The sequence below is a fragment of the Cebus imitator genome, unplaced genomic scaffold (assembly GCF_001604975.1).
Source record: "Cebus imitator isolate Cc_AM_T3 unplaced genomic scaffold, Cebus_imitator-1.0 Scaffold13, whole genome shotgun sequence".
Classification (NCBI taxonomy): domain Eukaryota; kingdom Metazoa; phylum Chordata; class Mammalia; order Primates; family Cebidae; genus Cebus; species Cebus imitator.
The window spans coordinates 8,277,379-8,295,856 of NW_016107328.1; the positions used below are offsets into that span (position 1 = coordinate 8,277,379).

Consider the following 18,478-nt stretch of genomic DNA (forward strand, 5'->3'; position numbering starts at 1 on the left):
GAGATCAGCCTGGCCAACATGGTGAAACCTCATCTCTACTAAAACTACAAAAATTAGCTGGATGTGGTGGTACACACCTGTAATCCCAGCTACTCTGGAGTCTGAGGCAGAAGAATCCCTTGAACCCTGGAGGTAGAGGTTGCAGTGAGCTGAGGTCACACCATTGCATTCCAGCCTGGGCAATAGAGCAAGACTCAGGTCTCAAAATAAATAAATAATGGTGGCTGGATTTTCAGAAGAAAGATCTGGTCTCCAGTCTCTGCTCTGATACTTCTTCTACCTTAAGGCACTGGGCAAGCTACTCAAGCTCTCTTGGCCTCAGTTGCTTCACCTGTAAAATAGGGCTAATAAGGATATTCCATTCATAGGGCTTGGGAGACCTTAAGTGAGCTAACGTATGTGCAAATGCTTTGCAAACCAGGAAACTTTCAACACGTTCATTATTGCAATGCTCTGTCTCAGCAAGGTAGATCCTCTTGTAAGAAACAGTCTTGAAATAGTCTCTCACATGGTTCTAACAGGAAGGCTATACTGAGATTCTGCATGAATTTAAATCTTCCCTAACATCCAATCAAAGGCAGGCACTATGGCAGATTCTTTCTGATGTGGCCAAAATGGTCTGAGAATGGGACAAGACTGGGCATTTGGAGAAAGGTGCCTGGGGTGAGCTGGACAGGAGCCTCTTTCCTCCTAGGGCTGAAGGTGCCTGGTGCAGGGCTCTCAGGCACCTTGCCAGTGTTTGTTCTGTGCACACTGGCTGGGCTTCCTGCCTTCTCCTCTAGGCACTTTAGGTGATGGTGGGATTACCACCTGCCTGACAGGTAGTTGAAAGAGAGAGGGGTAAAAAGAGGGCAAGAAACAGTGAGAAGCTGCCAGCCGAGCAGCTGGCCCCCGAGGCCCGGAACATCTAGGGTGCAATCATGGAAGGCATCCTGCTTCCGTACCCCAAACTGCTGAGCAAACACACAAGTGTGGCAGGTGCCCGGGGCTGCCAGCCAAGTAGGGCTCCTGCCTGGCCAGTGCCAGCCCAACCAGCTCCCTGGCACTGCTGAGCTGGCAGGCAGAATGAAGGATACGTAGATGCCGGGCCAGCCAGCAAGAAGGGGCTTCTTCCCTCAGCTCCTTGGAGGGGTTGTCTAGAAATGGCACAACTGGGGCTGGGCACAGTGATTCATACCTGTAATCCCAACACTTTGAGAGGCCCAGATGGGATCGCTTGAAACTAGGAGTTTGAGACCAGCCTGGTCAAGCTAGTGAGACCCCACCTCTATAAAAATGAATGAATGAATGAATGAAATAGAAATAGAAATAGCACAGCTGCAGCTAGCCAGATCTCAGGCCTCCTCCCAAAGGCACCCTCCTTAGGATGCTGACTTGCTTCCCTGAAGGAAGCACAGGCATATAGGAGCAGCTCAGCTGCTCCATAGCACGTCTTTTGTTGTCGCTGTTAAACTATAGTGCTTCTTTTGTGGTGCTCACATGGAGAACTGGAAACTGATAACACCTCCACAGGAAACTTTTTTTTTTGAGACAGGATCTCACTCTGTCACCCAGGCTGGAGTGCAGTGACACAATCATGGCTCGCTGCAGCATGGACCTTCCCAGGCTCAGATGACGCTTCTACCTTAGCCTCCTGAGCAGCTGGGACTGCAGACACGCACCACCATACCAGGCTAATTTCTGTCATTTCTTTGTGTGTATATGTATGTACATACGTATGTAGAAATGGGGTCTCGCCCATGCTGCTCAGGCTGATTTGGAATTCCTGGGCTCAATCCAGCCTTCTGCTTTGGCTTCCCAAAGTGCTGGGATTACAGGCATGAGCCACTGTGCCAGCCCTCCATAAGCAACTTTTATCCAGGAATTTCAGTGACACCACTGGGTCCATGAGATCCCCACAAGTCACATCAAGGGCCCTAGAAGGGATATTAGTAAGCTGGTCACGCTGACTGCTGTGTAGCCTTGGGCAGGCCACTTCCATTCATTCACAGGTGGAATTCCTTCATTGATAAATTGAGGAGCTCGACCTGGATGCCTGCTTTGGCCCCTGCAGACTGCGTGGGGGGTAAGAGGCTGTCCTTTGCTGTCAGGTAGCTCTGGATCTAGAAACTCGTGCTATTACCTCCTTAGCTGTGTGCTCTCTGATCAACTATTTGATGTCTCTGAGCTGTTTTGTCCCCTTTAAAAATCAGGAGAGCAGTTCCTCCATGCAGAATAGACAAGAAGTGCCAGGTGTCGAGCAAATCCCCAAAATATGGGGACTGCCATTTCTTTTGTTCACACATGCCATGTTCTCAAACTGACACCAATGTCAAGCTGTCTCCTTGAAGAATGTAACAGGCTTGGCTTGAAGATGGGGACCCAAAATACTCAGTGAATCAATCGACATCTTACGTAAAACTAGGAACCTGGCTACTTCACATCTCTCTCTTTGAATGTCCAGCAAATGGAATATCAAGTGGGTAGCAGTGACCCCAGCCTATTAGAGATGTTCTGAGTAGAGAAATCAGGTGCAGGGGGGTAACATAATTTATCCTTCTAAGATCATTCAGTCATTCCAAAAGTAGTTGATGTACCAAGCAATGCATGTGGCATTGACCAACCCATGCCCTGGCAAGATTTGAATTCAATAGTTACTACTATTGTAATAAGCCATCCAGTAGTTATTACTGATGTTCCCACTGTCTCTATCGCCAACACAATGTGCACAGCAAGCTCGGTGCATAAGCACTAAGTGTCCACATATCTGCGTGGCCAAGCAGGTAGTTTGGTGATCTTGGCTGGGCTCACACGGAGGTCTGGGCTTTCGCTGGCTGTCAGCTAGGACCATTAGAGCACCTTAGTTGTGTTCTGTGTGCCACTCTTCCTTCTCCTAGAACCAGTGACTAGCCCTGAAATATCCTTTTCGTAGTGGTAACAGAGATTCAACCGTGGAAAGTCAGCTTGCCACTGGGTGCAGTGCCTCATGCCTGTAATCCCAGCACTTTGGGAGGCTGAGGTGGGCAGATCACTTGAGGTCAGGAGTTCAAGACCAGCCTAGCCAACATGGTGAAACTCTGTCTCAATTAAAAATACAAAAATTAGCCGGATGAAGGTGGTGCACTCCTATAATCCTAGCTACTTGGGGGACTGAGGTGTGAGAATCACTTGAACCCAGGAGGTGGAATTTGCAGTGAGCCAAGATCGTGCCACTGCCCTCCAGACTGAGTCACAGAGCAGGACTCTGTCTCAAACAAACAAACAAACAAACAAACCAAAAAACTCAGCTTGCATCATGTCTGCTAACAGCTCATGAGACACAATCAGTCCCGCATACAGGGAATGAAGAGTTGGGGCCATTCCTGTAATCAATTAACCACATCATTTTATAGATGAAGAAGGGAGGGTCCATATAATTATGCTTCTTATGTAAAGTTGCTGAGCTCAGTGTCTGGCTCAGGACTTGAACTTGGGCTATATCAACTGTACCAAGTCCCATGCTGTTGCCATCAGGTATCATGGGCACAAAGGAGAGGAAATAAGAACTTGGAAAACCAAGAGGGAACCTGACACCAGATTTGGCCCTGCCAGAAACTCTTCAGTGTACCTTATGTGTGGAGGGCCTTTATGAGCTCAGGGAAATGCCTTCCTGGCCCGGCTGGTGAGCTAGAGCAAGCTCTGCCTAACAAAAGCTATCCTCACCCTACACAGAATGAAAGCAAATAACATTGAATGAAATAGCTGCAATCAACCAGCACCTTTGTTTGGGAAAGTGGATATGAATTAAGCAGGTCCTCAGAGAGGAATGCAACTTTACCTTTATTTCTAAGCCCCATAAATCCAGGGTAAAGGTCAAGCCAAGACTCCATGTTAATTGATCCACTGCCACTCCCTCACTACCCCAAAATGTCCTGTTTCACTGGCAATAAGGAGAGCACATTGTAACCCACCTCCACACAGGGTCTGCAGCTCTGCTGGGTGACATAGGAAAGAAAAGGACACACAGGGTCCAGAGCTGACACCCAGCATCTAACTCAGTGGTTCTGGGAGCTGGGAGTCTTGCTTTGTGGCCCAGGCTGGGGTGCAATGGCATGATCTCGGCTCACTGCAACCTCTGCCTCCCGGGTTCAAGCGATTCTCATGCCTCAGCATACCAAGTAGCTGGGATTACAGTCACATAATGCTTCCCTGCCCCTGCCCTCTCCCTCACCCCGATCACCTTCCCTAATGCCACAGACATAATGATGCATGCCATCTGAGCTCAGACGCTAATCAAGAACAAAGGAGAAAGGACACTGAAGACCTCTCTGCCATATTAGGAATATTGCCTACAGTTGCTCATTAAAATAGCTCATAAATGAGTATTTATTCGGTTCTTTTTGCACTATTTTAAGATAGACGTCTCCAAGGACTTGAAAAATCTCAGTAGTATTTTTAGCACACTCACCCTGCAACAGCATTTCTGTTTGGAGGGGCTGCTTACACTGCGTATAAAGGCGGCCCAGACACTGGCAAATAATATTTGATTCTATTAGAATATTACCATCACAATTTTAAGATTATAGCTAATAGATAGGAAACATGTTATTACAGTGGATTAGCTCATTTAATCTGTACAACAACGCTATGAGGTTGGGACTTTTGGTGTTTATATTTTACGGAGGAGGAGACAGGGGCAGGGGGAAGGTAAGTGAGTCACCCAAGCTTGGGCAGCTAGTGAGGACTAGAACTCAATTTTGAACCCAGGCAGTGGGCCATAAATCCTGCAGCCTTATGGCCGCTGACCTGTAATACCTCCCTCTACGGCTACCATTTTGGTCCACTCATGAGAGAGAAAAAAACCCTTTATCACTGGATCAACGTCATTATCAGTAACATGATTGCTACAATTCATTGTCTGTCACTATTTTTAACACTTTACATGTGCGCAGAGCTTTAAAGTGTTAAAGGCTTTTCTCTTAATTCTCACATGAGATAGCTGCATGGATGTGAGGCTGGCGAGTGAGGCAAGGATGATTCTGTCTCATGGATGGTCCCCAGTGAAATGACAAAGTCAAATTCCAAAGTCACAATCCCACTGAAATTTCTGGCCCCAAATTTCCTTCTCCCCAGGCTGGTACGTCCTCCTTCCACAAGAACCACCCCCATCCGAGACCCCTTCACCCTGACTCCAAAGTTGCTGTTCCCACCTGGGGATACTCACACAGGCCTGAATTGGAAATTACGGTGTTTGCCTTCGTGTTTCATTGTTGGTCTGAGTTTCCTATTTGTGAGTGTTCAGCCTCTGTACTGATAGGGAGGCCCATTTTCTTCCTTTTTTTTTTTCTTATTTTCCTCAATCTGGGAAACATGGGGTAGGGAGGGGAAAGAAACTCTTCCATCTTATATTCTTGACATGACTCCTAGCCAAGGAGTCTGTCCTGATGGCTGCCAGCTGGACATCCCCAGCCTCAGAAGCCACGTCGGCAGTGAGCATTCTGCACGGTGAGCCCGTACCCAGCCGAGGGGTCTCCATGGTAGACCTGGGCACTGAAGGATGCAGGCAGGCCTGCCCCGGAATGTGTCTTAGAAAATACACTCTCTTTGGTTCCCAACTCTGCCTCCGCTGCTGGGAAGCTGAGTATTTCCCATTCCCAATCCTGTTCCCTCCCCATCTTCATTACTTTCAATAGTTACACAGGAAGTTCTTTTCCCTCCAATAAAGACGGTCATCACTTTTTTTTTTTTTTAGCCTGAGTGTCAACATTTTCTTTAAATCCCCAAGAGCTTTGACACAAGCCTATGAATCACACTGGAGAGGGGGCGAGAGGTTGGGCTCCAGATTTAGACAGGCCTGAAGTTCAAATACAGGGCTGGGTCTCAGACTGGCTGTATGGCTGAGGGCCCTTAGAGTCGGATAGGGAGATGAGCCTTGTGCATAGTGCCCCTCAACAATGGCACCTCTAGGGAACCCATAAGGGCTGCAGGGATGAGATGGAATGATAGCAGGGCCCTACAGGAGTCAGGGAACCCTACAGCACTTGGGGAACGGAGAGACCTGGGGCTGGAAAGCTTGGGCATGCAAGAGGGCAACAGTAGAACAAAGCACAAGAGGGTGTCCTGGGAATCGGACTGGAGAGGCAATGCCCCTGTCCCCAGTAGAGACTATGAATCCTAGGCTGGGGGATGTGCCCTGGATTCAGTAGAAACAGGAAACCCACAGGATGCCTGTAGCCAGGGAGTAAGTGATGGAAGCAAAGCCATACTCCAGGAAGAAGCATCTGGAGGCAGTGTGGAGGATGGTTGGGCAGATGGAGGGCCTGGAGTTGGGAAGCCTTTGAAGAAAGCTACCAAAACATCCCAGGGGGTCTGAAATAGAACGCCAATGCCCACATTGCAGTGGTAAAACTCACCAAGTGTTGACTGTAGGCAGGTAGGGCAGATGAAGTGTTCAGAAGATGGTAGAACTTGCTCATTCAGGAGCAGCAGGGCAAGCTGGGCTGAGACACATGAAAGTGAGCTACTGGGACTTGAGAGTCCCCTGTGAAGGTGCAAACATGCTCTGGAAGTCAGAAAAGAGGGGCCCAGAGCCCGCATTCCCAGCAACTAGGATCCTATATTAATTTTCTACAACCACTATAACAAATGACTACAAACTTAGAGGCTTAAAACAACACATACAATTATCTCAGTGTTGCTTAGGTCAGAATGTGGGCTGGCTCAGCTGGTTTCCCTGCTTCTGGTTCATGAAGCTGAATTCAAGGTGACAGCAGACTGGGCTTTTATCAGGAGGCTCTGGAAGTATCCTCTTCCAAACTTATTCATGTTGCTGAACTCAGTTTCCTGCAGCTGTAAGATGGAGGCCCCCATTTCTTTGCTGGCTGTTAGCTGGGAGCCAAACTTAGCAATCAGCCCCTCCCTCCAGTTCTTGCAAGTGGCCCCACATTTCAGAGCCCACTGTGGCACATCAACTCCTTCTTGCGCTTAGAATCCTTCATGGCATCTTCCTGATCACAGTCAGAAAAAAACTCTCTGCTTTTAAGGGCCCATGTGATTGGATTGGGCCCACCAGGATAACCAAGGATAATCTCCCTATTAGAAGTCAATTGATTAGCAACCTTAATTACATCTACAAAATTCCCTTTGCCATGTAAAGTAACATATTCATTCATAGGCATAACATCAGAGATTAGGGTGTGGGCATCTTTAGAGGGCCAGTCTGTCCACCAGAGCTTCTCTGCTTCTCCACAGGAAACAGGTAGAGACATTACACAATAAATCATAAGGTGTAGAGAGCCCTGCCACAGAAGGAGGCGTGGGTTCTTTTTTTTTTTTTTTTTTTTTCAGAGTTTCGCTCTTGTTACCCAGGCTGGAGTGCAATGGCGCGATCTCGGCTCACCGCAACCTCTGGGTGGTGTGGGTTCTAAGCATCATGGAGATGAAGCACTTTACCCAGCCTCAGGGATGGGTGGTGGAAAAGAAGAAAATCAGGAAATATTTCCCAAAAGAAAAATGAGATTCTCTGATGGAACCTGGAATAGGGCATAGCAAAGGGATGTGTCACCAGCAGAGTTGATTAGGCTACAGGTTATTAGAAGAACGTATTTAGAAGAAGCTGGAAGCTGGAGTGAACTCCAAGTAAACACTAAATGTGGACAGCATTGCAGAAGCACAGCATTGCAGGGACTAGCCTCTGAGTGCCAAGCTGCTGCCACCTCCCCTCTCCTGGGGGGCCGATTCTGTCCTTCCAGAAGCAACACAGTGCGCCTTCATGGAAAACCCATCCCACAAGCAAGAGGAGCTAAGTGAATCTGCACATGGTGGTCTGGGAAGATGTCCATGACACCGTATATAAAAATGGCATGCTTACCAATACCATTGCAAATTTCCAATTCCTGCCTCCCTCAACAAGGTACAAAAAACAAACACTTGGGAGCATGTATGCACTTGCAAAAGCTGACTGTTAAATATTCAAGAATTTTGCAAACTCGTTTTTAAAGCTTTGGTTGCCTGAAATCGGCTGCTGTGGGATTTCACCATTGAAATCAACAAACCTATGATTCAGGGTTTTTGTTTCTTTCTCCTCTTGAGGGGTTTAACAGTACACCCCTAGGTTTGCATAAATTACCAAATTGATAACAGGGATTATCTCCAGAAAGGGCAGGATGGGTTTCAAGCTGGTGTTGGTGACTCTCCCTTCTTTACAATATTAGTTTTTATAATTGGTGCAATTATAGCAATTTTTATTTTTTCCGTTGTCTTCCAGATGTAAAAAATTAATGAACATAAAACAAAGCCACTGTGCTGTAATTCCCCATTTTCAGAGCTCTTTTCCTTGGAAGAAGCAGCAGCAGCATCCTGGGTGTGGCTGCCTTCAGTTGGTCCAGACGCAGTGGCTCTGACGTTCTCTGGCAGTCAGAAAATGCTGCCCGATGGTCAGGGGCTGCTCATAGCTGATGCACTAGTAAGAACTGGGCAGCCCATGCCAGCTAGATAGCTGAGATCTTCCCAGGAAGCTGGAAACACCTCCTCAGGGAAGAGCCTTTCTCAGCTGCAGACTGAGGCACGGACCTAGGGCTCACCTGCTGCAGCCATTATGAATCGTACTAGGATTGTCAGGGAATAATCTTCTTCTCCAGGAATCAGCCCTTTCCCTCCTGCTTTCAGATCCAGGGAATTTTAGGTGGTGGGGGAAGAGGGAGGTAGCTGGTAGATTCCAGACAGCAACACTATCTCCCTGTCCTGAGGATGCAAGACTTTCTCATTCGTAAGGCTCTGCATAACATACTCATCCTAGCACACGGGCTTCAGTGTCAGGAAGCAGGCTCCTTCCCACGAAGCTGGCTGGACACAGACGAGCTGAAGCTCTCCCAAGAAGACACTTCCTGTTCGACCCTGACGATCATTGCTATGGCCACCTGACACCGAGATTTTCCACCTGGAACATTTCAGTACCTCTCTCCCTGGCATTTCTCCAGCACTCTTTTCCTCTGTGACTGTTTAGCCCAATAAGCACACAGAATGACATTATACATAGTGGTGAAGACGCTGTTGCATGTGGTGATGAAGATGTCATTACACACAGCGATGAAGGCGGCTTCCAGGAGCCTAACAGAGGTGATAGATGCACAGAGGGGCAGCTGCTCACTTATTGGAGAGAACATCCACCGATTTCCAGCCTGTGTGTCTGGCACAGAGCGGCTAATCATGACATGACTCCTGATCTGTGGGTGACTTTATATGGCCTTTTACAACATTTTTTTTCCTTATCATATCATCATGGCATTTGAACAATTAGCATCCTGTCTCTTTTCCCCATAATGTAATCATTTTTAACCATCATTTTCATGTTTAAATGGCTGAAGAATGAATACTGTGCATGTGCTCCAGAGACTTCAACCACTCCCCTCTCACAGGAGATTGAAGCTATTTAGGAGTTTTCATGGTTATAAATGTACTGCAGCCAACATTTTTGTACATATGCACAACAGGATTCGGAGAAGCTTCTCTGAAATAAATCTACATATTTATAGATTATTACAAACTCTCAGGGCACAGGAGGGTGAGATGTGCTGGTATGCCATCTGATCCTGGAAAACACAGGAGCTGAATGTGACCACCAGCTGGGTCACATGTGGCATCACCCCTGACGTAAGGAGTGAGAGCCCCAGTGACCTCATCTGACATGTGGCAGGCTGCGATGGCTGCCAACGTAAATGAGGCTGTGTGTGTCCAGGTCCTATTAACTCATATTTAAAAAATGAAGGAGGGCTGGGCATGATAACTCACACCTGTAATCCCAGCACTTTGAGAGGCTGAGCCAGGAGGATAACTTGAGCCTGGGAGTTCGAGTTCAGCCCTGGCAAAACAGCAAGGCCCCTGTCTCTACCTTTTTTTTTTTTTTTTATAGCACTTGGTGGCATGCACTCCCAGCTGCTTGCAGGCTGAGGTGGGAGGATCACTTAAGCCTAGGAGGTCGAGGCTGCAGTGAGCTGTAATCATGCCACTGCACTCCAGCCTGGGCTACAGAGCAAGGCTTTTTCTCAGAAACAAACAAACAAAACAAAAACTTAAGGAGGAGGCAGCTGGCCATGTCATTGTGTAGACAATACCTTTTTAATGCCTCAGGAACCAGGCAGCAGGATTTTTGGTGTCGCAAGAACCTACCCACCTGTTCCACTATGGGTACTTCTGCTCCATTCTCCATTGTCCTCTGGCACACTGAGAAGGCCCTTTGACATGGAGACATTCAGAGGCACAGTTTGGAAAATAGGACTCTGGGACCTCTATACAAGGGCAAGAGGATTTAATTCAGGTTAGGGACGCCTGGATTTGAGGTCCACTGGATTTGTATAGCTGTCTGTACATCCCTCAACCTCTCTGAGTCTATGCATTTCCATCTATTAGCAGGGGGGGTGATGACGGCCAGATAATCTCTGATGTTCTACACCATCTCGGAATCTTTATTTTTCCTTTCTGAGACAGGGTCTTGCTGTGTTGCCCAGTCTTGTTTGAACTCCTGGGCTCAAGCCATATTCCTGCCTTGGCCTCCCAAAGTGCTTGGATTAAAGACATGAGCCACCATGTCCAGCCACCATTCTAGAATCTAAGACGATGGGAGCTGCTGACCCAAGAATGGCAGGGGACTCGTTCTCATCTGGACTGAGATGAGACATCAGGCCCTCTAAACTTCAAATTTCCATAGCACTGAAGCTCTGTTTAGGAAAAGCCACGGTTTTCTGGCCAGGATAACCACGTCATGTCACCTGGGTAGCTTATTCAGTTATGAGTGTTTTAAAAGCAATACTGGTGTCACACATCTTTGTCTCCCTCACAGCACCAGCTGTGTGGTGGGCATGTACGAGAATTCATGCTATCTCCTTTGTGGTGAAAACACAACCGAAAACAATCTAAAAGACACCAGCAAAGGGGGAGTTAATGTAAATCATGATGCAGCTGTAAGCGTTAGCCATTACGTTCATGGTGGAGATCTGTCCTTAATAACAGAGGGATGTCCACCACATTATTTCCAAAGGGATACATTAATTCCAGGACCACATGAATGGCCCTATGAGGCCATGTGTACCTACAAACAATCCACACATAAGTAAGGCCGTAGTTGGTGACAAACGTTACACAAAGGTATATTCACAAATCCAACCTCACTTATTCTTAAGCAACACTGAAGGAAGGTAAAAGGTAAAAGGTATTTATGGCAGAGAATAGTTACCATCCTCCTTCTTCTTCGTCTTCTTCTTTTTTTTTTTTTTTTTTTTTCTTTTTGAGACACGGTCTTGCTCTGTTGCCCAGGCTAGAGTGCAATGATGTGATCTTGGTTCACTGCAACCTACACTTCCAAGATTCCAGTGATCCTCCCACTTCAGCCTCCTAAGTAGCTGAGACCACAGGCATGTGCCACCACACCTGGCTAATTTTTATATTTTCTGTAGATACGGGGTTTCACTATGTTGCCCATGCTGATCTCCAACTTTTGAGATTAAGCAATCCCCCCATCTTGGCTTCCCAAAGACCATCCCTTTCTAAAGCTCATCTAGAACTGATCCCTGGCAAGTGAAATGATTGTATACGCCTTCCAGGAAGAGGTGTTTTAAGAAGCAGTGTGCCTTCTCTCCTGTTCTTCAACCCCCTGCTAGCTGGATGGATTTCAAGGTCCCAGGGATGGCAGAACAGCAACATGGAAGAGACCTGGGTCTTCAGATCACCACATGGAGAAAAGCCACCTAATGACCAGGAATACCCTTCTCAAATTGTTATTTGAGTTCAAAAAGAAGCATCTTTTGAGCCACTAAAATACTGAGGTCTATTTGTTATGGCATCTAGAGTTACTCTAACTAAACAATCACTTCTCAGACAGGCACAGTGGTTCACACTTGTAATCCCAGCACTTTGGGAGGCCAAGGCGGGCAGGTCACATGAGGCCAGGAGTTTGAGACCAGCCTGCTCAATATAGTAAAAACCCGTCTCTACTAAAAATATATAATTAGTTGGGTGCAGTGGCACATGCCAGCAATCCTAGCTATGCAGGAGGCTGAGGCACAAGAATCACTTGAACCTGGATAGCACAGGCTGCAGTTAGCTGAGATCACACCACTGCACTCCAGCCTGGGCAACAGAGTGAGACCTTGTCTCAAAAAAAAAAAAAAAAAAAAAAACACCTCTTTTCTTTCTCTTACATGAGGAAACCGAGGCTCAAAGTGGTAAATTAAACTGTCAAGGATACACTGCTCATAAGATGTTGATTCCCACTAGTTTCTTGGAAAGTTTCAAAGTCTGTGATCTTCCACAGTACCCAGTTGGTGGCATGCTAATTGCTTAAGTGCTCCTAGAGTCCAGATGAAGAAAGTTCAGTGTACAATGCTCTGAGGGTACAAAGGACTCCAGAAATAACCTAGTTGCATTTGTCATTAGCTTTCCTGTCCACGTTGCCTTTTCTTAGTCAGGTTCAGTCCATCTAGAACTTAAATTTCAATGGAAACAGAGAAGGTGAATGTGGTAGCAGACATCACTAAGCACTCTCAAAGCCTTCTTGTTACTTTGAAACTGTCTAAAAAGCCCATTCTTTCTACCCACTGGGTCCCCACCTTCCCTGCCAAGTCTGTGTTCTCTGTTCGGTTCATTATCAGCACCGCCCACGGCCAGACACAGCCAGGCGGCTTCACAGAAGCCAAAGAGCTTATCAGAAATAAGTACTTTATTTGACAGTGAGGCCAGATGTGGAGAGAGAGGCATTTCAAGGCCCTCACTTCTCTTCTCATAATTAGTCAGCTTCTAGCAATGATGAGAGTCGGAGGACGTCAAAAATAATGAATGACCTTCTCAAGCAGCTCCAGTGAGGGAGCATTGCTTCAGAACCCATCACAGGATTCTAGAATGTGAGCATTGAGGGAGAGCCTCAAAATACTGGCAAACCTCCCTTGTAGAGATGAGGACAAACTCCCAGAGAAAAGTGATGTCGTCTGTCCAGCCACTCTCTACATATCCACTGTGCACCTGCCATGTGTCAGGCAGGGACCTAAACCCTAGGAGGGGATGAATGCAGAAAAGACACATTCCCTCACCTTGAAAAAAAAAAAACAAAAAAAAAACAGAGCTTTATGAGAGATACTGACACATTTATCTCAGGCCCATACATGTCTATTACAGGGCCAACTAACGCATGGGTCCCCACTGCTCACCAGAACAACAGCCATTACAGCAGTCGCAGTGGTCCAGACCCATCCCCATAAACATGTCTACAGTTCCCAGAAGACTGTAAAGATTTCTGTAAAGGTCTTTTGTGACTCTGGGATTTAACACAACATCTCAGGATGTGCTGTTTAAGCTAAATTGAGTCAAATGAATTAATGAATGAATCACACTGGAACAAAATGAACAAAAAGTTGTTTTGTTCCAGGGTGATTCATTCATTAATTCATTTGACAAAACACAGTTCCTAACCCCAATGATTAGGACTTACTGTTGAAGGATAGAGAGGTACGTAATTACAGTAAGTCCCATGACACCACAGTGGAAGGTGAAGAAAGAATGCAGACGGTACAACTGACTGTCAGGAGAGTCTCCCCCATAGCAAGGTACGGATAAGGACCGTTTGTTCTCATCTCTGTAGCATCCCAGCATGCCCCCACCTGGGATCCACTTCTTCTGTTCATCACCTGTCCGCTTCAAAGTGCGAACAGCCCAAGAGGCAGAGGGCGCGTCTCCCTTTCCCATTCCTCAGCATTCAGCAAGTGTTCAATAAACATTTGTGGAAGGAATATATTTGGTTGGGAACAGAAAAATGCATTACAATTCCATAACAGAAATACGAAGTGATGATATGCTTATACACAGGAGGAAGTGACTAACTCTGCTAGAAGGAAAAAAAAAAAAAAAAAAAAAAAAAAAAAAAAAAACCAGGGAAAAAAAAAAAAAAAAAAAAAAAAAAAAAAACCAGGGACAATATCTCATACACAGATTATTTATTTATTATTTATTTGAGATGGAGTTTTGCTCTTGTTGCCCAGACTGGAGTGGAACAGAACAATCTCCGCTCACTGCAACCTCTGCCTCCCAGGTTCAAGTGATTCTCCTGCCTCACCCTCCCAAGTACCCAGGATTACAGGTATGTGACACCAAACCAAGCTAATTTTGCTTTTTTTTTTTTTTTTTTAGTAGAGATGGGGTTTCTCCATGTTGGTCAGGCTAGTCTCAAACTTCCGACCTCAGGTGACCTGCCTGCCGCCACCTCCCCAAGTGCTGGGATTACAGGTCTGAGCCACCACACGCAGCCTCTTATATACATGTGTACACTCACACACATGCACCTATTGCAGTGATCACACCAACCATTAAGCAAGTCTTACTTATGGAGCCCTAACTATTCACCAGGTATAGTCTCAAGTGTTAATGCTCACAACAGGCTCATAAGAAAACTAATATTATTACCTCCATGTTGCAGATGAGATGGAAACAGAGGCACAGATAAGTGGGAGGTGGCCTTTCTTAGGTCAAAGAGCTAGTAAAAACAAGAGTCGCAGTATAAATCCACATGCCATCCCACTAGACCATGACCTCCAATTAGGACAGTTTCAAGGAAAGAGAAATGAAATCATTTCTACAAAACCAAAAGCAATCAGCACACAGCTAGCAGGCCCTGGGAACACAGCAGGGCCCTTCATGCCTCATTCCAATAACCCACAAACCTGAATGCACAAACCTAACCCAAACCAACAAAAATTTGGTGATTCTCAACCATCTAAAGAGATTTTTTTTTTAATACCAAAGCCGAGATCCCTCTCTAGATCAATTAAATCTTAATCTATGACGTACGGTGGGAATGAAGTGGATAGTAGCAGATTTTGCAGGTCCGTAGGTGACTATGGTATACAGCCAGGACTGGGAATTCCTAGACGGATTTGTTTACAGGGGACAAAACAGGACTCTAGCAGGAGGAGCGGCCGGGAAATTGCCAAGGATCAGGCAAGAGAGCAAGAAAGGATGTCTTGACCGTTTGACTACTGTTTCCCTAGGCTACTGATTCACGTGACTCGAAATGGGGTCTCCATCAACTCTGCCAGAACTCCTGGCACTCCCAACAGGGCCAACGCTGGCTCACATTCATTTGAAGAGTGTGCTCAACTGCCTGCAACCTTAATGCTCTGCCTGAGGGGAGTTGAAGAACTTGCTAAGCTCACTCAACTCCAGAGGCCTCCATTTTCTCATTTGCAAAGTAAGAATAATAAAAGATGTTTCAAAGGGCATTTGTGAGCATTAAGGGGATGCTGATATTGATGAATTTACTAAAATGCAGAACAAACAGAAAAGCATCAGCCTCAGAGAAAATGTTATCATTTCCACCTTGGAAAAGCTGAGCAGTGAAGAATACGGTAGAGACCTGGGTCCCAGCCTGGTTTGGCCTTTCCTAGCAAGCCTAGAAATCACTCTGCCCATGGTTTCCTCTTCTGCCAGCCAAGGTACTGCAATAGCCCCTTCATGCATTCCCTCATTGAGCAAATGTGTATTGAATGTCAACTCTAATGTTCTGATATTAAATCATAGGAGATAATGTACGTATAAAAATGCTTTGGAAATTTTAGTGCGCTCCACAAATAAGAGGGAATTGTTTCTGTTTGTAATGATTCATTGTGAGCTCATAAGTCCCAAGGTCTACAGGGACCTATGAGGAGTCATGTCACAGTGCAATGCTTGGACCCTTTCAGCCCCGCCCCCTCTCAGTAGTAATACAGTCCCTGTGCGGATATCTCCAGTGATGAGATCCCAACCACTGTCAGAGACACAGCATTCTCTCAAGTTCCTTTTCCTTTTATTAGGTTGTTTCCTGTTTGCTTGCTGTTTCTACCTCTCCATTTTGGTTCTGATCTTTGGGACCACAAAAAGTATATTTGACCTCCTCTCAGCCTTTCACTAATCGAATATCACCATCATCAAAGTCCAGCCTCCTAACTCCTCTCCACATCTTCTCTCTGTGAAGCTAAGATGGCCCTGGTTTCCTTGTATTACTCGGTTTGGAAGGCCATAATAGACTACCCCAGGCTGGGTGGCTTAAATAATAGAAAATTAATTTTTGCACAATTCTGAAGACTGCAAGATCAAGGCGCCACTATGATCCGTTCTGATGAAGGCCCTCTCCTTGCATTGTGGATGATTGCTTTCTCACTGTCTCCTCACATAGCAGAGAGAGAAGAGAGACAGCAAGCTCTCTGGGGTCTCTTCTTTTGAGGGCACTAATCCAATCATGAGGGCCCCACCTTCATGATCTCATTTAATCTTCTTTATCTCCAAAGGTCCAACTCTTAATACTGAATACATGGGGGTTGGGGTTTTCAACATACACATCTGGGAGGAGGAAAACAATTCAGTCTATAACACTTCCCCCAAAAGTTTCTCTTGCTAAGCAGAAGTAAATCTGATTGAGACACTGACTAAGTACCCACCATGCCTCCAAAACATGACTTGTATATGCTGAAGAAAACAATTTGATTGCCCTAGCATCAAGACACATATACTCTAGAGATTGTTACCATCTACATTTTAGAGGTCCCTGAATCTTCAGAGAGAATGAGCCAGAGGCCTGGGTTAGGGAATTTACAAAAAGAGTCAAAGAAGTCAAGGCAAGAAGAAAACATAGCCCCACCCTTTGATTAGATTTTATCATAGAGATGAGGACTCCTGAATCAAAATCACAAAATCTCAGCCCATTCACTGTTGACTGACTGCCTTCTCTGGACCATGCTGCAGTGATCACAGCAGCAATAAACATGGCAGGCAAATGTACCAACCCTTGGGGGATGTTAACTTGTTTTCTGCTATGGGAGTGAGATCAACCATGTGTGATTCAAAGGGAAGAGTCATGTGAAACTTCCCTGTACTCCTCAAGCCCAGCACAGAGCCTGATCCAGAGAAGATGCTCAATGATGACACCTTGTAAAACAACAAATAACAGCCAAGACCTCTCCTGAGTGTGCTGAAGGGCAGCCACAGGGCTTCCTAAAAATCAGAGGCCATTTGCTATTAAAGAAAGCCATGAGTTTTGTGCAGTGGCAGGGTCGTAGCCAATGAGGTTTATCTAAGGTGCAATTATTGCTGTTAGAAAGCCACAGATGGTTCTGGAGACCAGAGCCATGAAAATCCTTGTTCTTGTGCAGAAAAGAAGGCAAACCAGGGACTGAACTTGGCTTTTGATGATGACTCACCATCATAATCCCAGGTCTTGATGACAGGTTAAATCTTGTAAAACTTTAATTTGGTGAAGAAGTTGGCTGCTGCGTTACTGTGTCACGTGTCTTGGGAGAGCTCCAGTTTCTGTCACGCTAGCATTAACTGAAAAATGGGATGAAATATGAAGACATTTTGCAGTTTATAAGATAAAAGCACCAGGGAGTTTTAACAGTTTGGAGACGTATCATCCTAAAATTGGGCTCCAATGGTCACTGAAACCATTGCTGCATTCAGTAAAACTGGGCTGCCTAAAGCTACTGCCATGGAAGTGAGAATCTAAGACATGGTTTAGGAGGCATGAATCAGTCACATAGAGGCCTGATGCACAATATGTCCAATGAAGCTTCCACCAGAGAACAGAAAAGCAGTAGCTCAGCAGAATTGCAACTTCTGATTTTAAGTTTCTGTCAATCTGTTCCAACACTTAGCAAAAGATTCTTGCTGTTTCGCCCCAGAAACACTTTTATCTTATCAGTTGACTTCCCTGAAATCATGCCGTACTGGGCTATGATTCTTACTCAAGTGTAGTTCCTATGTCAGAATCTTATCAATGAGAAATTTCACATGATGGCGTGCCAAAATATCTAATACCACACTTGCATGTTTTTAATTCCAACAGAATTAGCAGTGCATCTTCGACACAGTGCGGTTTACCATGGTAGTCATCTCAAAGGCCGAAGACGGAGACTGTGCTATGTGATTATTTACCTGCTTAGCTTGGGTTCCGGTTGTTCACATTCACAGCAAGACAGATTAGGACTGGCACAACCACTGCTTTTACTGGGTTTACCAAGTGTCAACAGATCCTTCAATGTGTTTCTCAAAATTTCTGTTGACCTATGATAAAGAAAAATAAGATCTATTTTGAAAAAAAAATCACAGAACTCGAGTTAAAGCTTCATTTAATACCACCTATATGTCTTTAACATCTTGACACAAAAAAAGCTTTACATTTCAATAATGTTTCCCCTTTGGGGGCAATTTAACAGGGAGGGCTTGAGAAAAAGAATAAAAGAGAGCTATTAAATACATTTCTTGTAAAGTTACTTGTGTCTTGGCTGGGAGCGAAGGCTCACGCCTATTATCCCAGCACTTTGGGAGGCTGAGGCAGGCGGACCACAAGGTCAAGAGATCAAGACCATCCTGGCCGACATGGAGAAACCCCATCTCTACTAAAAAAAAAAAAAATGCAAAATTAGCTTGGTGTGGTGGCACATACCTGTAATCCCAGGTACTTGAAAGGCTGAGTCAGGAGAATCACGTGAACCCAGGAGGCGGAGGT

At 45.7% G+C, this 18,478-nt stretch overlaps 1 long non-coding RNA gene across 1 annotated transcript in view; it reads right to left on the minus strand.

The window, feature by feature from the left end:
• The window catches only part of LOC108283870, a 434,667-nt gene that overhangs the window by 190,025 nt on the left and 226,164 nt on the right, over positions 1-18,478 (minus strand). Inside the window, exons 6-7 of the long non-coding RNA XR_005195792.1 lie at positions 17,905-18,033; positions 17,172-17,298 (exon numbers count right to left, since the gene is read on the minus strand). This is a non-coding gene — a long non-coding RNA (uncharacterized LOC108283870). The remainder of the gene's footprint in view (positions 1-17,171; positions 17,299-17,904; positions 18,034-18,478) is intronic.